General features: G+C 38.9%; 1 protein-coding gene across 4 annotated transcripts in view; it reads right to left on the reverse strand.

Moving 5' to 3' along the window:
• The window catches only part of ARHGAP24 (Rho GTPase activating protein 24), a 720,487-nt gene that overhangs the window by 566,131 nt on the left and 139,295 nt on the right, over nt 1–15,061 (reverse strand). The gene's annotated exons all lie outside the window — the stretch shown is intronic.

A 15,061-nucleotide genomic window follows, 5' to 3' on the forward strand; every position in this document is an offset into this window, starting at 1 on the left:
GGAATTAAAATGCTGTTGATTCTCTCCTTGGTGTGGTTTCAGCTCATTTATATTTAATTGATAGTTATTAATTTCAGTGACTTTATTACCAGCAGATCTGGATGATGCTAGCTAGGCATGGTTTTCATTTTTTTGGCACTCTATAAATCCCCTTCTATGGTACAAGAGGCCAATAAAATAAGCATTACCATCCTTCAAGAAACAGTCAATAGTTTATAAAATCTAGACAGTGATTGACATGTCTGGTTTTATTCTCTGCCAGCTATTAGTAGCAAAGGTCAAAAAAGAGCTATAAGTCAACCGAAACTTCAAATGAGCTAACATCTCTCTTTTTCACACAAATGAGACCCATGCTCCCAGGAATGTGCAGCTCAGAAATCAAAACGACATCTTTGGCTCAGCTACAGGAATAGAAATTGGGAATTTCAAGTAGACTCAAATGCCACACTTAAGAAGGTTTTAAAATAAATCGCATCTAAATCCCAGATCTAAATTAAAAGGCAATTACTCTTGTTCAGTTTTGGCATTTCTAAAAAGATCTTAGGGCAGAAGAAGGAGGAAGAGAGGACCAGAACAACAGGACAAGGTCCAGGGACCTCCTAGTTTCACCAATGAAAACATTATTTAACAGAGTAGGAATGATTTGTCAAGGCGACATTCAAATTCCCAGAGTAATTAATTTTCATTCCCATCATTGAGCATGAAGAATTAGAAAGCACATGAAGCAGAGAATTATAAACGTCCCTGGGTGAAAAATAAGAAGCCTTTGACAGTATTGGTATTATTTAACACTCACTGAGCACCAGAAATGGGCCGGGCATCGTCCAGAACAAGGCAGTAACATGCCATAAAGTGCTGTGAACTGCTGTGGTGAGCTGTGGTCCTTATGTCTCATCAGTAATACTATCTGTCAGTCTGAATTAAGTAGCAATTTAAATGCTGGCCATTGTTTGGGAATGCTTTGTTACGTTATTGCAGCAACGCCGCCACTGCCATAGAGCAAACTCAGCAATGGCGTGATTGATTATGCACCTAGTAAGGATAGCTTCACTTGGATTCATGATGTGTGCGTTCATATCATATCATTCCGAAGGAGAAGAGCTCGAGTCACAGTTTACAAATTTACAAGCCAGTTTACCACCTCTTCCCCCTTGCCCAACCTGGAGTATTTTGAAGGAGTGTAAAAAGGGTGTTTCTTTTATTAAAAGAAATGGTAGAAAAGAAAGCAGATGCATAAATGTTTGTGGGTGAAGAAATCAAAGGACATTTACCCTTATTCAATTCCAATTCCTTACACACCCTTCTGTACCCTAGAAATGCCAAGCAATGCTGGCTCTTCTTCCCCAGGCAAAATCAAGAATAGCACTTAAGGCATTGCGTGCCCCTCGTTTCTATGTAACAGGACTCAGCAAATGTAAGAACGGTAAGGCACAATTTAGCGATCTTAGCACAGGAAGAGCAAATTATGGAGCACTAAAATCTTAAAGGAAATAATGGATTTAAACATAACCATAGCTAGTATCACAATCTTAACCAAGGAAAAAAGAGACTAATGGTATCCGCTTAAGATTCCCTCTAAATTCCAGAGAAACACAGGGAGTGCCACATGTGGATGTGTCATTTCTGTGTGATCACAGAATTATCAAATAGGAAGTGGGGAATTTTCTTTCACTTGTGCTACTTTTTTTCCCAGAACTAACACGTTTCATGTACAACATAGCAATATGAAACCTTGACATGCTCTAGACATGCATGGCCCTTTAAAACAGTGCTTCAAAAGGAGCAAACTAAAAGGCTTTCATCCGTGATATTCTTCTCAATCTGTAATACATTATTTTTGATGCATAATCCTAATAGCATTTTTCATTTTATCCTTTTGAACTCTTAAGATGAAGCTTTGCAATTGGATTGCCGACTAAAGATTCACTCTAAGAAGGTACCACACTGTTTTGGTAAATGGCCAACTACTGATAATAAGGTTACATTAATCGCTCTTCACATTGCCTTCAGCACTGCTTTGGTACGGGTCTCACTATGGAACCACTTTCATATGTACATAGATTTTCTATAATGTCTCATCCCCTTTAATGTGTTTTTGTATCAAATGACTGTTAATGACTGTGCATGCCCGAGGTCAATTTCTTTATTTCATTTATGTCAAGTTCAAAACGATAGAGATTTATTTCAGACTCTGATCGTAAATGATGGTGTTTTAGATGATGTTACTAATTCATAAACTAGCCCAACTTCAAATTAATTTTTTCGGGGATGGAGATAATCTACTACATCAACATGGACAAAAAAAGTGATAACAAGGAAGTAATAGAGCGTGAGAAAAGATGAATACCAAAGACAAGTACTTCTAGCAAATTCTCTCATCGAGATAACTTATCCTATGTTTAAACAAGTAATGTATTTCTAGAATGGATTGTTTGATGTTACAGTTAAGCAAGGGGATAAAGGAGAGAGTAATTCAGGTATAGTCAGCCAAAATGCTTTTGTGTCTGGAACACTCTCGACATAACAGAAATAATGACTTTCGCGGCTTTTTGAAATTTTTTCAAAGAATATTCACATGTATTATCTCATTTCATTCTCATCACCACCCTGTAAAGTCAGTACAATAGATACTTTCATCACATTTGATAGAAGAAATTGATGCATAGATTTGCCTGGAGTCATAGCTAACTGAAAAATCAGAAGTGAGAACTTAGCTCTCCCGGTCCCTTGATGTGAGGGGTCAGGGTAAGGTCATTTCTGGACCCCTAGCAAAGTGAGGAACAATATGCTCAATACTCCAGGGCAGGGTCCCTCAATCTCAGTACTATTGCCAATTTGGATGAGATTATTCTTTGTTGTGGGCGCTGTCCTGTGCATTGTAGGATGTTTAGCAGCATCCCTGTCCCCTACCCACTAGATCAGAGCTGCACCTCCCTCTTAGTTGCGACAACCAAAAATGTTTCCAGACATTGCCAAATGTCCCCTGGGGGTAAAAATTGCCCCAAGTTGGGAACCACTGATCTAGGAACAACTTCAAAGAAGTCACATGACTCCCCTACTCCCAAGAGGCAAGGAAGAGTACTGCTTTGCAGACTTTTATCATCTAGAGCTATAAAAGAGGGTCTGTGTGAGATTGCTTTCAGGCATAACGTAGGGTTTTTTTCCTCCACCCTTTTCCCCTCATGTCAGGAGGAAGGAATTCACATCAACATTAATCCATAAGGTTGTTGGTGCCCTACAGTCCTTACTCAATGTGACCCTGTTGGTGAGAGGAATCATCTTGTATCTTGAGAGCGCTGAGACACCGGTCTGGCAGGCTGGGCACTAGACCATAGAGGTGTGCCCTGCACAAGAGCACTAGCTGAGGTTGCAAACAAGGACGGAAATACAGCCCATGCTCCAAAGTCAGTGTGAGACTTGGCACAGCGATACATCTCTCAAGGAAAGGGGTAAATTTTCCAACTTACTTAACGGGATCATTTGGGCTAGTAGTTCTACTGGGACATTGTCAAAAGACAAGGAAGGAGATGGAGGGAATGAGAAATGAGGATGTCCTCCATTTGGCGTGGAGATCACCATGGATTCAATCGTCTGTCTGGCAAAGTCAACTTCAGGTACAATCAATCACCCTATATGTAGGCCGCTCGCTGGGCATTAGGACCTCTTGCTCTGCTGCAGTAAGAGACTGCGGTGAACTGACTGGGGTAAAGGGAAATGAAAGAAAAGGCTCTAGAATAAATTGGAGAGAATTATGCAGAGAATTATGTGGGGAACTCCCCACAGTGAACCACCTAGGGAACTAACAGATGTTAAACAGATACCCATCGATAGCAGACAAAAATGGGATAGCAACCTTACCACCACTGATGGCCAACTCACCATAGACAGCCTTATAAGGAAATTTCTTCTGCTACCTCTTCCATGCCCAAACTAACGATTACAGGGAATAACAAGATGGGTGTGAGAAGGTCCCTCTACTCCAAGATGCTAGAACCATCAGTCCGCCTGCACTCAGGCCAGAAAGCATTTTGAATTAAGTATGAGATAGGAATTTTGTGAATAAACAGAACTACATTTCAAAACTAGGATAAGACTGTTCTAACAGTTAAATGTAACCCAAAATGGCGGTTAGAATAAGATGCCATTGGGGAGCTGCCACTCAGAGGAAAAGAGGGTTTGACAGAACACTGTTCTTAACCATTTTGGAGAAAATAAAACCACCTCATGTTTATATCTCATGAGTTGTGTCTCTGAAACCAACCTGTCACACCAATGAACTAATTCTTAAACACACATGCATTTATTTCTTCCTAAGAAATTGATCTTTCTATCGCTCACTGTTAGCCTCAAGGACAATTTAGTCAGTCACCTAAATTAGCCAGGGCATTTAGTTGTCACTGAAAAGCTGTGTGTTCCATATAGAGATTTTCAATGGTCAGTATTTACTATTATTCCAGAATTTTGTGGGGAGAGTACACTGCCTTATTAGGATAAGATAGCCAACTCTTTAAAAAATAACTATTATTAAAATTATATTCAAGCTTAATTTAGGGATAATGACAATTACATGTTCCTTAAAAATCACCTTCATGTTTTAGGTTTATGTGTTGTATTCAATACTGAAGGTAGAAATCTAGATATATTTATACATGGCTAATCAAGTCAAATTTAAAATTTTCTTCCCAAAGGGCTTCTTCATACTCAGCAAACAAGATATGAGCCCCCATAAGACCCATACGTCGTATTTTTTAACAAGGCAAGGCCTTAGCAACCACCAGAGTAAATCATTCCTTAAGCACCTTCAGCTGCTCTCAGATTCCCTGTAATGCTGCCCTGAAAAGGAACCAGCTTTGCAACTCTCAGAATGCTACTGACCCTGCCTCTCCCTGCTACCCCACCAGCAAAGGCAGGTATTTGCTATACAGACCTAAAGTTTCTTCTAATTTCAAGAAAATTCTTGCTATCTTCCTAACAATTTAAAGGAAAGTAAAGATCAAGAATCATTATATTTCCCCTACCTCTCAGCTTATTTATTTATTTATAAATGGCTAGAGACAAAGGTATTTACTAATTTGAATGAAAAGAAAACAGATGGGGGCTTAGGGAGACACTCAAGGGCAATGATGAGATCAGAGGGTTTAGGCTAGATAGAGAAGGAAAAAAAGTCAGAATCCTATGAATTCATGAACTCTTTTGACTACTTTTTCTCATCTAATGGAAAAAACAAGCTATTCGCTCATTTATTTTTTTCACTAAACACCAATTAAATGCTGATTATGCGTCAGGATAAGAGTTAGGACCTGGGGATACCAAAATAAAATAAGAAATCCTTTCCCTCAAAAGGTTTACAATTTAGTGAAAGGAAACATGTATTTAAGCACAGTGAATTGGGGTGCTGGGAGGTCTGGTCTTTCTTGTTCTGGAGAAGAGGAAGTGGTCTCAGAAAAGGGTTGGTAGAGGCAACAACTGTCAGGCCCCAACGTGCCCCGTCCTTCTCTTTCACACAATCTTCTGGAACCTGTATGCAAACAGAACTGATAACCAGGTCATCACTCTTCCAGCAAGCAAGGACATGAGTATTTTCAAGCTCAGATATTTGCCCTTGTGCCCTCATTCTGTATAGAACTTGGAAAGAGGTTAAAGTTGGCAAACGTTTTTCTAAAGGCTCCCTTGGTAAACAGGTGCTTGAAGTTTTTATGTCAGAATGAAAAGTGAAGCTTAGAAGCCTTCAAATTGCTGTAGCTACAACTCTTCTTAGCGTGTGTAGTAGTTCATTGTCAGCTTATTTATGTGAGAGACACACAAACAAATTCCTTTTGACTAAAACTCAGTTGGCATGCATTTTGCATTTCCTTTTAGGAAAAAACCATTATTGAGAGAAACAACATAAGCTAGTGACAAGACAATTAGTTTGGTGGTTGTTCAATTAATAGTTGTCGTGCCGTAGAAAATTTAACTTCAATCATAATTTAAACTTCTTTCTGTTCTGCTGTTAATCATAGCTCTATATTGCCTCCAAGTTGAGCTAAGGATGATGGTGGACATTCAAGTGAAGATGTCCTATAAACAATTGGAATGAAAAATTAGAACATAGTTAAGAGGTCATGACCAGAGAAACGGATTTAGAAGTCATTCGTGGAGGTGATAATTGATCATAAAGGATTGATTACAGAGAACAAGAGGATAGGGCCTTGAATAACTTGCTGCTGACAGTAAAAAATAAATAAATAAAAATAAAAAGCCAGGAAAAGAGAAATTCACATGAGGAAGATTTCTGGAGAATAAGGCAGCTCACTGTCATTGAGACCAAAACATATCTCTTCTTTTCCAAGTATCCTTAGTGCCTGGCACAGAAAGTTCTCTGTAAATATTATATATTTATTGTGTGTGTGTGTGAAAATTAAAAGTTACAACGTTCAAACACAATAGAACTTTACTTCTCCCTTATGTCAAATCTTAACTGTGTATTCCTGATCAGTTTTCCTCTTCTAAGTGTTGGCTCAAGAACTTGAACTCTTTTTATCTCATGACTCTGCCATCTTCAACACGTGGCTTCCAACATGTCGAAACACCTGGCTGTGCTTATCTGTATAACGCTGCCAAAATGAGAAATTGGCAGACTTCGTTCCCCCTCACATTCCATAGGCAAGAACCAATCTCCTGGACTCTCCCAGATACAAGAGTAGCTGGGAAATATAGCCCCTGGCTGGGCATTGCTCTCAGACAACTACAGTATAAGAGAAAGGACAATTTTTTTGTGAAATGATTGATCACCTCTGAAGTGAGTTAGGAGTTTCGTTTTGTTTGTTTGTGCTTTTGTACACTCATTCAAGTTAGAAGAATTAGCTTGATTTAAAATGTTGTCAGAAGAGATGAAAAAAAGAGATGTGATAGATGCAAATGAAGACAAAGAACTGCATTCTGGGACGAGCCATACCTGTTAAAAGGCAGAATAGCAAACAATTCCTTAGTCTTATTGAGTGAGTAGAGTAAAAAATTCTGTTTCTTAATCTTCATACTATTAATAAAAGTGAAATAAATAGTTCATCCTTTGAAGTAGAATTAGCAATTTCAGTTCATTGCAGCTGTTAAACTACTAAGAGTGATTACTCTCTTCCAGTTGGGTGGGAATATCTACCCTGCGGGGGTGGAGTAGGGTGAGAAAGGTAGATGCAGGCCTACAATTAAAGCGTTTTGTTGTTCAGGCAGAATGAAGTTGTGAGAAATGGATACTGTAGTGTAAGTGCCTGACATTAAGCTTTTGATTATAGTGTAAGTGTTTGACATTAAGCTTTTGATTGCCAAAGCATCCATTTCAAAAGACATCCATTTTGAATAAACATATTGCCAGCTGTATGACACAGCTACTAGCAAAACGAGATAAGGAACTGAGCCACCCGCGCCCATGAAGTTCTCCTTTCAGAAAACCCTGGGTGACCTAGATAATTGACTGCTTGAGGGACCCTGCCTCCACTCTCCCATGCCCTAATTCCCCTCTTATGCTTCGAATTAGCCAGCAATGGATGACCCTGCAAAAGCCCAGACACCTACCCTTGGACTGAAATAAAGGCAGAGTCCCAAGTCTGTACGCTCTTTCTCTCTGTCTCTACCTCCCACCTCACTGTGTCGGCATGGGCTGGGGGGAGGGGAGAGTGGGTGGGCCTTGGACCCTTCAGGATTTATGAGCAATGAATCTTGTTCCTCACTCTTCTCTGATGGGTTTTTGCTAAACTGCCTCCTATTATCATAATAAGAACCACAAGGGCCAGTTCAGCCACATTGGCCCCAGTAGGGGATATGTCTGTGGAGCTCACTAGGAGTAATATGGCAGGGCTAGTGCTTCAGGCATTTCTACCCAACAGCATTACCATCAATAGGCCAGGACTGACACAAATACTATAATGGAAAAAGCACTAAACTTCTTTAAAATTTTCCTAATAGTAAAGTGAATCTTGTTTGATGCCAGGAAATAAAACGATTTTTTTTCTCTATTTGGATTAAAATTAACTACAACACTCATCAGAGATTCCCACCCAATCTAAAGAAAAAATGTTCAATAATGACAATAATAAAGCCACTCTCCCAAAATCAATGCCTGGACCATAAGACACTGTGTCCTAGGGGCCAACAAAGATAAACTAAAGACAAACAAAGAGGAGCCGGCCCCATGGCCAAGTGGTTAACTTCTCGTGCTCTGCTTCTGCAGCCCAGGGTTTTGACAGTTTGGATCCTGGGCACGGACCTGGCACTGCTCGTCAGGCCATGCTGAGGCGGCATCCCACATGCCACAACTAGAAAGGACCCACAACTAGAACTACAGCTATGTACTAGGCGGATTTGGGGAGAAAAAGCAGAAAAAAATAAAGAAGATTGCCAACAGTTGTTAGCTCAGGTGCCAATCTTTAAAAAAAATTTTAAAAAAAAAGGTAAGATGAACAAAGATGGCACAATTTCCAAAGACAACTCTTTCAACTAAATACCACAGAGGGAGAACAATATTTAAAATTTTAAAATAAAATGAGAAGTGCAGCGCGTTAGCAGGAGTCTTTTTTTTTTTTTACTTTAATGAGTTCTTTGAAATTTAGTGAAAAATTTCATGAATGTTTTCAATAAAACTTAGAAATTTTAGAAACTCACTTTAGAAATTAAATTTAGAAAAATTTAATGAAATTGAGAGTTATACACACCTTTTTTTTGTTTTTTTTCTGCTTTATCTCCCCAAATCCCCCCAGGTACATATTTGTATATCTTCCTTGTGGGTCCTTCTAGTTGTGGCATGTGGGATGCTGCCTCAGTGTGGCCTGATGGGTAGTGCCATGTCTGCGCCCAGGATCCTAACCAGCGAAACCCTGGGCCACTCAGCCATGGGGCCAGCCCCTATACACACCTTTAACTCAATGCCGAGTAACAAATTTCTATTTAAAAGAAAGTTTGATGGAATGGAATATGTAGGAAGAAGGAAGCAGTCTTTAATGAGTAGCACAATGTTTTCTCTGGGGAGAAAATTCTTCATTTGGGCATCAAAACCATGGTACAGTGATGTTAATGATATTGATGATGATGATGATGCAGGTGGTGGTGGTATTGATGATATAGGCAAGGAACTACACACACACCTGGTCAGAAACTCATTTCTATAGTAGAGAAGTTTTGCTTTTTCAAGTCTCCTGTTTTTCTCTTATCAATTTAGGTCCTTCCCAAGACCTCCAATAAAAGTCTACATTTAATGTAATGTCTTTCAGTAGATTATACAGAGATTTAAGTAGAGACAAAAAACAGCTGAAGCAGCAACCGAATTAATAACAAATAATATTTTTTTAGCCCTTTGTTTTATTGTAGTTTAGAAAGGTAATAATGCCCACACATTTGCCTTTCTATGTGATGGTTGCACCACTCCTATCAATAACCAAGTCAACAGCTTCAGTATCTCACTGTGCAGTCAAATGACTTGGCTCCACCATGCACTGTCACTTTAGACAATTGCTTAACCTCTTCTGTGTCTCAGTTTACACATCTGTAAAATGGGGATAATAACAATAGTAGTAGCTACATCATAGAGTTTTTAAAAGGTTTACATAAAGTAAAATATATACTGTATTTAGTGCCTTGCAAATACAGTTGTACAGAGTAAACACAGTATAATTATTTGCTCTTATTGCCACACTTTTTGTGATTTAGGTATTGTGCTTCATAAATCTCAAGCTGTCTAAAAGCACCACCTGGTATTAGTCATTATAAGGACAGAAAATATAAAGCCAAATAACTACTGACTCAGCTCTGAGAGGTAGTTCCTGTTTGCAACTTGGTCTAAGATAACATCATTATTAAACTCACCCAACTAAGGAGACTTAACTGGACAATACATTTAGGAGTGATTTATCAACAGTGAATCGCGTTACTGGGGAAGGCCTTGAAACTGGGCACTAAGTGATTGTCGCCTGGGTATGTGCAAAAGCCTAAATCTAAAACTAAAACAAACGAAAAAAGCAAGTAAAAGAACTTTCTCTTAGGACTTTGGAGTCCAGAATCATAGGCCTGTGCCAAATAGAAAAGCATAGATTCTCTGGCTGTTAGTTGTGTCCAGTGGGCATGTGCAAGTCTGTCACGCTGGGGAAATAGTAAACACTAGGCACGCACGGGATGATGCGTAACTGTGTAGGTGAATCAAAAGCCATATAAAAGCTGACAGAATTCTGAGTACATGCTACGCCCTTAGCGCAAGTTGATTGATGAGCCAGTGATGTCAGAGACACTACCTGAATCTATCAACTAATTACTGCTGCAAAATCCTCCCCAGTGTTCACCTCCCCCAGGTAAATTTCTCAAGCAATTTCTCTAAATAGAGTTAGCCATGGCCACCTATCTTATTTTTATATAAACCCGACATAAAATATGATTTAATTTACCTTCTATCATATTTTCTGCCTGGCAGTGACCAATGTCCTTATCCTAATACTTAAAAAATGTCTTGCTTGCTCTGAGCTGAGAAAAGAACAGAGTAACTGTCGACTTTAGAATTTGCCCTAATTGTTTTTTTCAACTACTGTGATAGGTGAGTCAAAATGTTGCTGGATCCTTTTAATCTTTTTATTCATTTGTCCTATTATAGTATAAGGCAATAATTTCCTGACTTTGGGATTTCATAGACTCCTAAAATTTTCCCCCATAAATTTGGAAAACTGTCTTACTTTGGACCACTGGAACCCTTGTTACTGACAGGCATTGGTCTAAAGACAGGCTTACGGACAGGTACTCGGGAACAAGTTTCCAGGCATCAATGCTAAGACTACAAGATCCTGAGCATGTGATAAACTTGAAGATAAACTTAGAGTAAGACCTTGTTCTAACTGATACTAAGAGCAAAAATCCAAAATTGCATGTGAGCCCAGAGACCAAAAATCTGAATGTACCTTTCTGAGCCTCTCATCTCAAAAGATAGTGAGCATTAACTAATTGACGAACTACAAATTCTTAGTGGTTCTCATGCTTCTCATAAGTTGTACTATCTTCTCAGCAGGCTGCTATATCCTTCCATTCCCAAGAGGCCCCAGACATACTGATAAAAGAAAGAAGTATCTAATAATAGTTTGAGGAGATGGATATTCTGGGGCATTTGAAAGCCACATGCAGACCTATTTTCCAGAGACATTCAGGTAACGACCATTTTCCACCCTAGCCAGCATTGCTAGTTCTGAGTTTGGTTCACAAACCAGGAGAAGCTGACGTATTTAAACAATCCCTTAAAAGAAGCACATAGATTACTTGTGTCAATAATGAGATGTAAACTGAAGTAGAAAACAGCATGGAAGTAGCAAGAATTCAGCCTCTTTTCCAACCTTAGCAAGGTCCTCAAAGTCCAGGAATGTCACAAGCAAGAGAAAAACCTTGGTAAAAATACTGCATTTGTTTCTGCTCTGTGTAGCTACCTCACTTCCTTTAGGTTGTATATTCTGGGCAGAGAGTAGAGACGGAGAGAGGGCAGAATAGAGAGAACGTGTGTGTGTGTGTGTGCATGCATATGGTTTCTCCTTGTCAATTCACAACCCAATCTGTTACACTGCACATACTATCTATTTAGCTGTTACATTTGTAGGCAAGTCACAAAGTTCTGTGACCATTCTGCAAAACACATAGGAAACATGATTTTACGATTTATGGATCACCAATCAGATGTTGCAGGTGGATTCTTATTTCCAGCAGAAAATTTGATAACATGGAATTATATCATCCAATTAATTATAACCTGAACACAATATATTCATTGATTCCACACGCGCATAACTCTGCACTCCCATTTTAGCCTGAAGGCTGGGAGGAAGTATAGCAAACACTGGAACAGCCGAGCTCAGGTTTCTCTGAGCTGACAGTGTAATGACAGGAACCACATGACTAAATTACCCCTATACCCTGTGCAGTTTGAACAGTAAAGAGCCAACAAAATATAATAACTGTATTCACACATGATAAGAAAATGTAATGCTCATAACACAAAGTCTCTAGCACGTGCAATCATTTAAACTGTCCTGCTCTTGAGAAACAGCATATTGTATTTGGGTTTAAGGTAGAGCTTATGAAATGTGAAATGTTACATTTATTTAAATCTATGGCAGTTAAATTAAGTACTCACGGTTTTGTGGCTCCTTCGAAGTATTTATTTTAAATGACCCTTTCTGAATTTTTAACATGATTAGAATTGGAAGAGTGCCCTACAAAGCAATAATGGGAGGGGAAGGCTCTATATGGAACAAAATCTTCTGTAAGAGAAACTTGCTGAGCCAAAGGAGATGATTGGCAATGATGAACAGGAAGGAAGTAGAGTTAAATTACATTGTTGAGCTATGCACCAGGCACTGACCTCAGTGCCTTCTAAGTTATTTCATATCATTCTCAAAAATACTATGATTTGGTTATTATCATCCACATTGTCATAGATGAGGAAATGGATTCAAAGAGCTGAGGTCACTTGTCCAAGTTCACACAGTTGGTAAGTGGTAGGTAGAATGGGGTTTTGAACTCCAATTTTTATGTGCTTTTTACAATGCATTCACGGCTTCTAGTGTACTTGGGGATTTGAGGACCACTCACAATATCAGTGAATTCCCTCCTTTATCCTCTCCATCTCTCCAAATTGCTTTCACAGTGCACCTGAAGAACCCCATCTTTGATGAACATTTCCTTGATAATCCCAGACTCCAATTTTCTCTTCCTTGAGTGAAATCCTGTAGCGTTCACCTACTCCAACACTTACACATCCTCCATCATGTGCTATGTGGTTTGCTAGTCAACTTCTACACATTACTTATCTTCTTGATTAAATTATTCACTTGAGGGCAGAGACCATATATTAAAGATCTTTGGGTTCCTCATTACACAAGAATGTAAAATAAATTTGCCCTCCCTTACCAACTTCGAGCAATTGGTAATTGCTGCCTAGAGCGCCATGTTGAAAAACTTGCATAGCCTGTTTCCTGTCTCAGTAAAACACAGTCTTTGGACTGATTAGTGATGGCATCGTGGGTGTGATTGGCAAATAGGAGGAACAGGGGGTAGAGAAGTGGCAGAAAACGATAGCACTCATGCACATATTTACTGATCTTGCATAGGACTTTAAGTAGAACTTTATATATTTTAGATTTACATTTTCAATGAAACTAATTCAGATAAACGAAGATAATTTGTCTAAAATTTACATCAAAATTGTAAACCATTAATTACAGTGATTTTTAAAATTCCAGTTAAACAAGCAGAGGAAATGAAGCTTTTTCATTTTGTTCTAACAAACTCCTATGCTCAATTAATCCCTGTGGTTGACCCCCTAGTGAGCGAGGAGAAAAAATTAGTTAACTCTCCAGTACACATTAAAGTTTATCCCTACCTGTACAGGGTTCATTTTGTCCTGATATGAATTCTCAGTGTCTCTAAAATTCTCTTCGTCTCTCTAACTTTTTCTCTAAGGAAGCTGCATGAGTAGAGTGTATGGCACAGATGTCCTTGTGGGCATTGCAGCCCCTGAGGCATTGGTAGAAATAATTTCATGTTGATCCTTAGATATGTGTTCCCTGTTCTAAAAGGCTATGGCCTTTGTTGACCTTGGCACTGTGAGCCCTGCCAGCCTCCTTTGCTACAGTTTAGAGCTGGTTATTCATGATTGAATCTTTTGGTTGTAGGAGCACTTGTAGGGAGCATCAGCCGTCTAGCTGTTACCAACTCAGTCCATTTTGAGTTCTTGCTGGCTGCAACTCCTGAGTCTATAGCTCCTCCTCCACCTGGCCCTGGGAGGAGCTGTCCACTCCAGCCTGTGCCTTGAAATACCTCCCGGCTCAGCCCAGGATATGTAAACTTCAAGGTATCCATCTGATCAATGGTATAGCCCAACTTTAAGTGTGTAGCCTCCTCCTGGACATGCAAACAAGTACTAGGTCTAGAGCCCTTTACTTTACTGAGCCCCTAAATTTAGTGAGCCCCGAAGTCTAGCCCTGACCACTGCTCTGAAAGGACACTGGGACACACTCTTCTAAATGTTTTGGTATTCTCTTTTTCTTTCCAGCATTCTTCATGTGAATTCCTGAACCAGCCTTGTGGGGAGGGAGCTTTTTTCTATTTCTTTGTGTGATGCTTCCTCCTATTAGAGAAGGCCTAGCAGAAAAGGAAAGAGTGAATTCTTTACACTATTGGAGAAAATTACAAATCAAGTCCTTCAAACCTAGCCTAAATATGCTAAAGGAGGGGAAAAGGGAATCTGAAAAACCTTTCAAGGCTATGGTAAGATTTGCAAGGCTAAAATGTGGCATAATTTTATTTTATACGTCAGAAGATGAACATTAACTAGGTGTTTCTCTTCGTATTCTATGTGATCAGTTCCTAATGTAGTCCCAGGCTATGTCTACCCCTGGGAACCAGGGTAAAGGTCTTACATTCAAAAAAGCAAAAGAGAAAAACATATTAATAATTTGCAACCTATATTCTTATTATACCTCAATGTCAGTAATACACAAAATAAATAGTGGTTGGGGTACTCTGTTGATCAGAGGCCAAAGTCAACAGTCTGACTCCCTAAAAGACCAACTTGCTACAATAATCATGGTTACAGGCTAAACTCTAACTTCAAGCAATCCTTCTAAAATTGCTTATTACCAGCCACGAAGGAGAAGGACAAATTTGTATGGGTAAGCAGTATAAGCTCTCATCATGATTGTAAAATACATGGCCTCATGATGTTGATCATTAGTATCATCTTTATAAAATTTGAGTGTATCTGCTTAAATTTTGATATTCTGAGCCCATAAAATAATATGTCAGTATTTCATTTTTAGAGCACACCAACCTCAGTTCTCCTCTCCACTCCTAACTTAGGCTTACTGTTAAAATTATAGAAAATTGTGTTGCATAAATCCAAATAAATTAGGAATCTTTCAGTTTTTTACTCATGTACTATTTCTGAAGGTAGAAAGGATGGTATTCAAATAAACCTAACTAGGTTAAAAAATATATGGACCCAAAACTCTTTCATCATTTTTTAAATAATATCTAGATCTTTAAGTAGACAAATAGTCAGTTCTTA

The sequence above is a fragment of the Equus przewalskii genome, chromosome 3 (assembly GCF_037783145.1).
Source record: "Equus przewalskii isolate Varuska chromosome 3, EquPr2, whole genome shotgun sequence".
In the NCBI taxonomy this organism is placed as follows: domain Eukaryota; kingdom Metazoa; phylum Chordata; class Mammalia; order Perissodactyla; family Equidae; genus Equus; species Equus przewalskii.